This window comes from Mastomys coucha, unplaced genomic scaffold (assembly GCF_008632895.1).
Source record: "Mastomys coucha isolate ucsf_1 unplaced genomic scaffold, UCSF_Mcou_1 pScaffold15, whole genome shotgun sequence".
Classification (NCBI taxonomy): Eukaryota; Metazoa; Chordata; class Mammalia; order Rodentia; family Muridae; genus Mastomys; species Mastomys coucha.
In genome coordinates, this window is record NW_022196897.1 from 18,531,652 (window position 1) to 18,538,690 (window position 7,039).

General features: G+C 53.1%; 1 long non-coding RNA gene across 1 annotated transcript; it reads left to right on the forward strand.

Moving 5' to 3' along the window:
• The first annotated feature begins 3,396 nt into the window (after window positions 1–3,396).
• On the forward strand, window positions 3,397–6,991 carry LOC116091915. The gene is made up of 3 exons (XR_004119105.1): window positions 3,397–3,672; window positions 6,600–6,710; window positions 6,897–6,991. It is a non-coding gene; the product is annotated as an uncharacterized LOC116091915 (long non-coding RNA).
• The last annotated feature ends 48 nt before the right edge of the window (window positions 6,992–7,039 follow it).

Genomic DNA, 7,039 nt, shown 5'->3' on the forward strand with positions numbered 1-7,039 from the left:
GAAATCTGCCTGTCTCTGCCTCCCAAGTGCTGGGGATTAAAGGCGTGCACCACCACCACCCGTCGACCAGTTTCTTAATAAAGGACTTCGCAAAAGCTCTAAAGTTGGGGGTGGTAATGTGGGAGGGGAGTGAACAGGGCAGACCTCTCCCCTTCTTCAGTCTGAGAGGATACCAGGCCTTGCTGCTATGTCTCCTCCCTGGGAACTGAGGTAGCAGAAGGAGGGTGGAAGGCAGGTGTTGTGGGAGGAGCCAGCTGTGCCCGGGTGTCCCGGGTAGGGTTTGTTGTTGTTGTGGTTTGGTTTGGTTTGGTTTTGTCAATGTGACACATGTGGGGTCACCTGAGAAAAGGAAAATTCAAGTGAGAAACTCCTCCACAGGCCGGCCCTGTAAAGACGGTAGGAGCATTTTCTTGATAGATGATGTAGGAGGGCCCACACACTGTGGCTAGTGCCCCTCCAGGGCAGGCAGGCCTGAGAGCCAGAGGGAAAGTGCTGAGCAAGCCAGGAGAAGCAAGCCAGTAAGCAGCATTCCTTCATGGCCTTGGCCTCAGCTCCTGCCCTGACTGCCCTTCAGGATGGACTGATGGACTGTAAGCTGTGAGCTGAAATAAACCCTTTCCTCCCCATGTTGATTTTGGTCACGGCGCTCATCACAGCAAAACAAAACAAGCTAAAACCAAGGGAACCCACAGAAATGAACATGGGCCTCTCTGGCCTTTGACCTTTGACCTTGGCCCTTATCACTGCACCGTTTGGTGCATATGGAAACAGGTTGGACCTGAGGATACCTCCTTTCCTTCTATAATACTGGGGCCTGCAGCTGTGCTCATAAACAACCCCATACTACAGATGTGGAAACTGAGGCACACAGAGAGTTGGCACTCTGCCCCCACCTAACTTGCAGTAGGCAGGTAGCCTTAGGAGTTTGCGAAATGAAGGAGCAAATAAGTTCATGGCAAAGACAGAACTGAAGGACAGATGGCCTGGGAAACCTACCCTCTTCCTAAGATCCCCAAGGGACCTCACAGGGACTTTAGGGGGAATCCTGATAATGTGAAGATTGGGGGTTCACAAGCCACCTCATAGTTCTTCAGAGACCTATCTGCCTCATGCACTGTCTGGGTAAGGGACTGCTCTGCACTCTCCACCCTTGTACCTGTGTACCAAGCTTGCTACTCCTGAGAGTCCACAGGCTTCACAGTCTAGGACAGTGGGGATACACCTCAGCCATTCTCCTGGACTCCTACCTCCAGGCCCCCAATCTTATTCATAAACTGTTTAGACAGTTTTCTTTCTCTAGAGTAGCCTCTGTTCCGGCATTCTAAAGGTATTTACCCTCCATATGGAAGAGATACCATTATGTGGCCATTTTACTGATGAGGAAACTGAGGCACAGAGAAAATGAGATGATAATTCAAAATGTTGATAGGGAGGCATTGAATAAGCAAACCTGTGAACCTGTTAAAAGCCACAATTGCTTATTAATATACAGAAGAATCTCCATTTTTGTTTCCAGCCCAGCCTCTGTCCTTCAAAATATGGTTTATCCCAGAAGGCTTTACTCCAGTCTGCTTCCTGGGGCAGAGTCTTCAGCTGAAGGTGTCCCCAGAGCATTGAGTCACTTGGCTTTGGCCCTGGTCATGCCCACCCCAGCTCCTGACCACTCAGAGTCATGGGCAGATGGGAGACCCAGCCAACACAAAGGCAGGCACTCTCAGGGAATGGAGCCTGTGGTCTGGGCTCATTCATTTGTCAGGTGTTCAGGGAGACCTACTGTGTGTAGGAGACTGTGAACAAGACAATCCCAAGAGCCCACATGGGTGGACGATACCACCAACTAAACCAGCATGTGGCTCGATGGCCTTTAGGCTCGCGTTTGTCTCAGGAGGGACAGGTCTAGCTGGGCAGTTAGGAGCCCTCAGGAGCAACGGCATCTCAGCTGACACTGGGGACGAGGGCAGCAGGGAGCGTCCAGGCTGTGGATGGAGCAGGTGAGACCGAAGAAGGGTCCTGAGAGCACCCTGCAGCAGGAGCCAGGGGTGGGCCTCGTGTCTCACCCACTCTGTAAGTGGCAGATGCTGAAAGGGATGAGCAAGCCGGGCAGTGGTGGTGCATACCTTTAATCCCAGCACTTGGGAGGCAGAGACAGGCAGATTTCTGAGTTTAAGGCCAGCCTGGTCTACAGAGTGAGTTCCAGGACAGCCGGGGCTACACAGAGAAACCCTGTCTCGGAAAAAGCAAAAACAAAAAGAAGAAAAGAAAAGGAAAGGATGAGCACAAGGCTCTGGTTCCTGCCCCCTGGGGTTTCATTCTGATGGGTGGCATCGGCCAAGTGACCAACCGAACAAGGTCACTGCAGAGTCCAGCATTAAGGAAGCCATGAATCTGGGAAGTGGGGGTGGAGGTCAGTGCTGAAGCTGGAGAACCAGCATGGGTGTGGGTGGGGCATTTAGGAGCCAAAGGCAAGGTCAGTCACCCTGGGGAAGAATCTAGATTTTCCCTAGAAGGCAGAGGGCAGGAGTTGGTGGCTGAGGCTAAGGACAGTGAGAAGGGTATGTATGAAAAGGTAAGGGAATGAGACGGTGGGGTTGGTGGTGAGGAGGTAGGGGTGAGGAGGTGGGGGTGAGGAGGTGGAGGTGAGGAGGTAGGGGTGAGGAGGTGGGGGTGAGGAGGTAGGACTGGATAGGATAGGACAGGGACAGGCAGGTGGTTGGCTGAACCCTGGACTGCCCTATGTAGATGCATCCATCAGTCAGAGAGGAAGCCCACCCAGTGAGACCCAGCAGATAGGTGGAGACCAGGCCAGGGCCTTCAGCCAACATGGGAGCTGACTCAGGGTCCCCAGCGAGGGGTTCAGTCAGCCTTGTTGGGTGTCTTGCCTTGCCCCAGGACATCAGCAGTGAAAGACTTTAAGAAGCTCAGATATTTCCTCTGCTTCCTGGGATTGCTGCACACGGCCCTCCCAAGGGACCAAAGGCTTACTCGGACAAGGGCAATGGCTATTTCTTGGGATTGGGACCCCTGGGAAGTCTCCTGTGCTCACCCTTTGTTCGGCTGTGGAGACCACTTTTGCCACAGTCTCCCACATCCCTGTGGCCTCCGGAACAGCCCGCTCCTGACCCAGTAGAAACCATGAGAGGGACAGGGAGGGACCTGCAAGGTCTCCCTTCGTGATTCTCGTTGGGCCCCTCACTATTTGGGAAGGTGTCCTTCTCCTCAGGGTGGGGCTGAGCTGGGACCCAGCAGGGCTCTGTCACTGTGCCTTGCAGAGAATGGAGAAGGGGGGTGGGGGGGAGGCGAGCAGCGTCTGAAACCTAATTGTGTGCTGTCTAATCTATCAACAGAGGACAGCTCGCCAAGCCCCTCCTGGCTGCCTGATAAATGCCGTTCCAGGCCCCCTGTGTGCCAGGGTTGCCTTAATTGGTATCAGAACGTGCCTGGACTCCATCGTCCTTCCTGCCTGCTCACTCCTGCTGCAGCCACCAGCAAGTCACTGGCTGCCACCTCCACCTCTGGGAGGTGCAGCAGTGTCCACAGCCCCAAGAGGAGCTGGAGGCCAGCGGGGACTTCACCACCCAGAGCACTTACTGGAGCGCTACCCTCTCCTTAAAGGAGACAATTCAGGGGATCCAGCCCGGGAAGATTTGGAGAGACTCTGAGGACAGATACAGGGTTCGTTTCCACGTGCACAGCCTGGGAGGGCTAAAGGGTGATATCTACCCATTTGGGAAGGTTCTGTTGAAGATCACACAGGACAGAAGGGTCAAGAGCCAGGTGGCCCTGGAAACAGCCACAAGATTGGCTGATTGGCTCGCACTGTCCTTCAGGTTAGGAGAACGCCACCACATCATGCTCTCCCCAGTGGTTAGGCCGCTCCAGATTCTGATGAGGGTGGAGAATCAGCAAGGGGCAGAGCAGGGAGCAACTGGGATGAGCATTTGTTCCTTTCTTCTTTCCTTCACTTATTCATTCATTCACTCATTCTTTAACTTAATGAGCAGCTAGGTGCCTCCCTTAGGGACCTGACAAGATTTTCAGGGTTGTGTACAAAAGAGATATTGGAGTGTTCCTGGTCCAGCACGTTGTGGAGGATATCCAGGTGACGACTGCACATACTCTCTTCAACAGCAGGTCTGGTTCTGCTTGTCAGGAGCCACCAGTCTGTGTCTGGGGGACCTGAAATGACATCGACGCCAGAGCTGTCCCACCCTGAGCCCCAACTTCTTAGCTGCAATCCTAACTTGTCATACAACTGAAAACCCCATGTTCTCCTGTTAAATGTATTCAAAAGCCAGATCCAGCCTTGGAGAACAGGAAACTATTGACACTCTGCTTGCCCCTTCTGGGTGGTCTGGTCTGGTCATGGACACTCCCCTGGTACATAGCAACATAATGCAGGCATCACCTTATTCCGCGTTTATGGATGTGTTTATTATTGTTCTTGAGATAGCCTGTGTATCTCATACAGCCGGCAAACTCCCTATGTAGCTGGAGATGACCTCCTGCCTTTGCCTCCAAAGGATTACAGGTCTGTGATGTTATTGGCTTATATAGTGCTGGGGACAGAACCTAGGGCATCATGCATGCTGGAGAAGCACTCCACTAACTGAACTAAGGCCCTAGATTTCTGAGGTTTTGTTTGTCTCTTAGTTAGGGTTTCTTTTGCTGAGATGAAACACAATGACCAAAAAGTAAGTTGGGGAGGAAAAGACCTTGTTTGACTTCCACTTCCATATCACTATTCATCATCGAAGGAAGTCAGGACAGGAACCTGGAGGCAGGAGCTGCTGCAGAAGTCACTGAGGGATGCTGCTTACTGGCTTGCTCCTCATCGCTTGCTCAGCCTGTTTTCCCACAGTACCTAAGACCACCAGCCCAGGGATAGCAACATCCACAATGGCCTGGACCCTCTCCCATCAGTCACTAATTAAGAAAATCCCCCACAGACTTGCCTACAGCCAATCTTGTAGAGGCATTTTCTTAACTGAAGCTCCCTCCTCTCAGATGACTTTAGCTGTGTCAAGTTGACATAAGACCAGCCAACAGGTTTGTTTTGAGACAGGATGTAATGTAGTTCAGGCTGGACTTGAACTTCCTTTGAATCCCTGGCTGACCTTGAACTCCTGATCCTAGTTCTGGGATGACAAATGTACATTGCTCTACCTAGTTCCCTCCCTCCCTCCCTCCCTCCCTCCCTCACTCACTCACTCCCTTCTCTTTTCAGCTCTGCTCCCCGCCCCCACCCCAGTGCTGGAGATCAAATATAGGACCTCACAGTGCTAGATGAATTCCACCACTAGGCTGCAGTTCAGCTCCCAGGAACCACAGCCTCCAGCAGCTTCTATGAAAAAGAGAAAAGTGGTTGTGTGGGTGACAGAACCCGTGATCACTGTAAAAAATAAGAACCCGGGGCTACGGAGATGGCTCAGCCAAGAAAGGCGCTTGTTGCCAACTCTGCAGACCTGAGTTCAATCCCACATGGTAGAAGCAGAAAAACAACTTCCAAAAGTTATTTCTGACCTCCTCTCATGTAACAAGGCATGTGCACACCCATGAATGCAACACCACACACACACACACACACACACACACACACACACACACACACACTAAACTAAACTAACTTAAGTCTTGTTTGGTGTGAGCTCAAAGGAACCCCTACCTCAAAGAGCAGGGACATCCAAGCCAGGCAAGGAGACTGTGGACTCACTCTGGACACCACCCCAGTTCCTCCAACAGCAGGGAGACAGAGGCTCCTTCCATCACAGGCCTCTCCCAGGCCCACTGTGACTCCTCTCTCTCCCTGTCCCTTCCTTCACTCACTGCCTACTGTCCCTGACCCCAGGGAAGCGAGTGAGCTGCAGGTCTACTGGCCCTAAGACACCAGGCTCCCAGCTTTCTCCACACCAGCATGCTCAGCTACCAGCTTCCTCTGGCTTGCATGTTCCCTTCTAAACTCCCTTCCCATCAGCAGCCGCCAGCCTGTGACTGAAGAGTAGCCTGACTCCTTTAAAATGCAAACACCCTCAAATACACACTCATACGAGCACACGTGCACGCACATGCACATGCCCACACATGCTGCAAATGAAGCTCATCCTTCCCTGGACATTCAGAGACCTGGATGGAGCTCCCAGGAGTACTGCCTGATAGGAGACGCTGGAAACTTCTGGAAGAAGTTAGACGTCATTCTAAATGGCAGACCAGAGCTTTGCTTGTGGTCTACTAGCTGCCCAGTTTCCAGGCATGTTGGACAGGCATCTATATCCAGAAAAGGAAGGAATCTGAGGCTCAGAGAGGGCAAGCTACTTGCTCAAGGTCACCCAGCCTAGATTTTTCAGCCCAACACTTGGGATTCAGCAAGGAGATGCCAGAAACACTAGTAGTAGCATCCTCTATGCAGTGTCAACATGGGCTGGGCCAGGAGCTGGAGCCAAGTGGGGGGGTGAGGAGGGACATGACCAAGTGGGTGGCAGGCGGGGTGCCAGCCTTGGCTGTCCCTGTAGGTGCTTCAGCTGGGCCTCACCTGATCCCCAGCAAAGAGAAGGCTGTAGGACCTCCTGGCAGGACCCGGAGCAATCTCCAGTACTCTCTCACAGGGACTGGGGTGCAGTCTCCCATGGGAGTCACTGGTGTGACCTCCAGAAGCAGCCCAGAAATTCTGCCTTTGGCCCTCACTTGGAAACACTCACTGGAGTCCCTAAGGACAGGTGAGGCCCAGGATGGCCAGACAAGGAGGTCTGGCTGAGCTCCCTGCCCTGCCACCCCCCTATCCCACCCCCAACCCCCACATCCGGCAGCTCCTTTCCTACCCTGCTGCTGCACTGCCTCTGCCTGCTCATTAGAGCAGAGCTGAGCTTGCTCTGGGTTTAAACTGCTTTCTTTCCCTGCTTCAGCACCAAGTGTGACTCTCCAGCATCGCCAGCTTCCTCTCACTGCGGCAAAAGGGATGTCAGGGCTTCCTGGACCTCTGGCAGACCTCTGAGATGGCCTGGACTTTCCCATGGTTCCTACAGTCCACACCCCCCCCGCTCCCCCC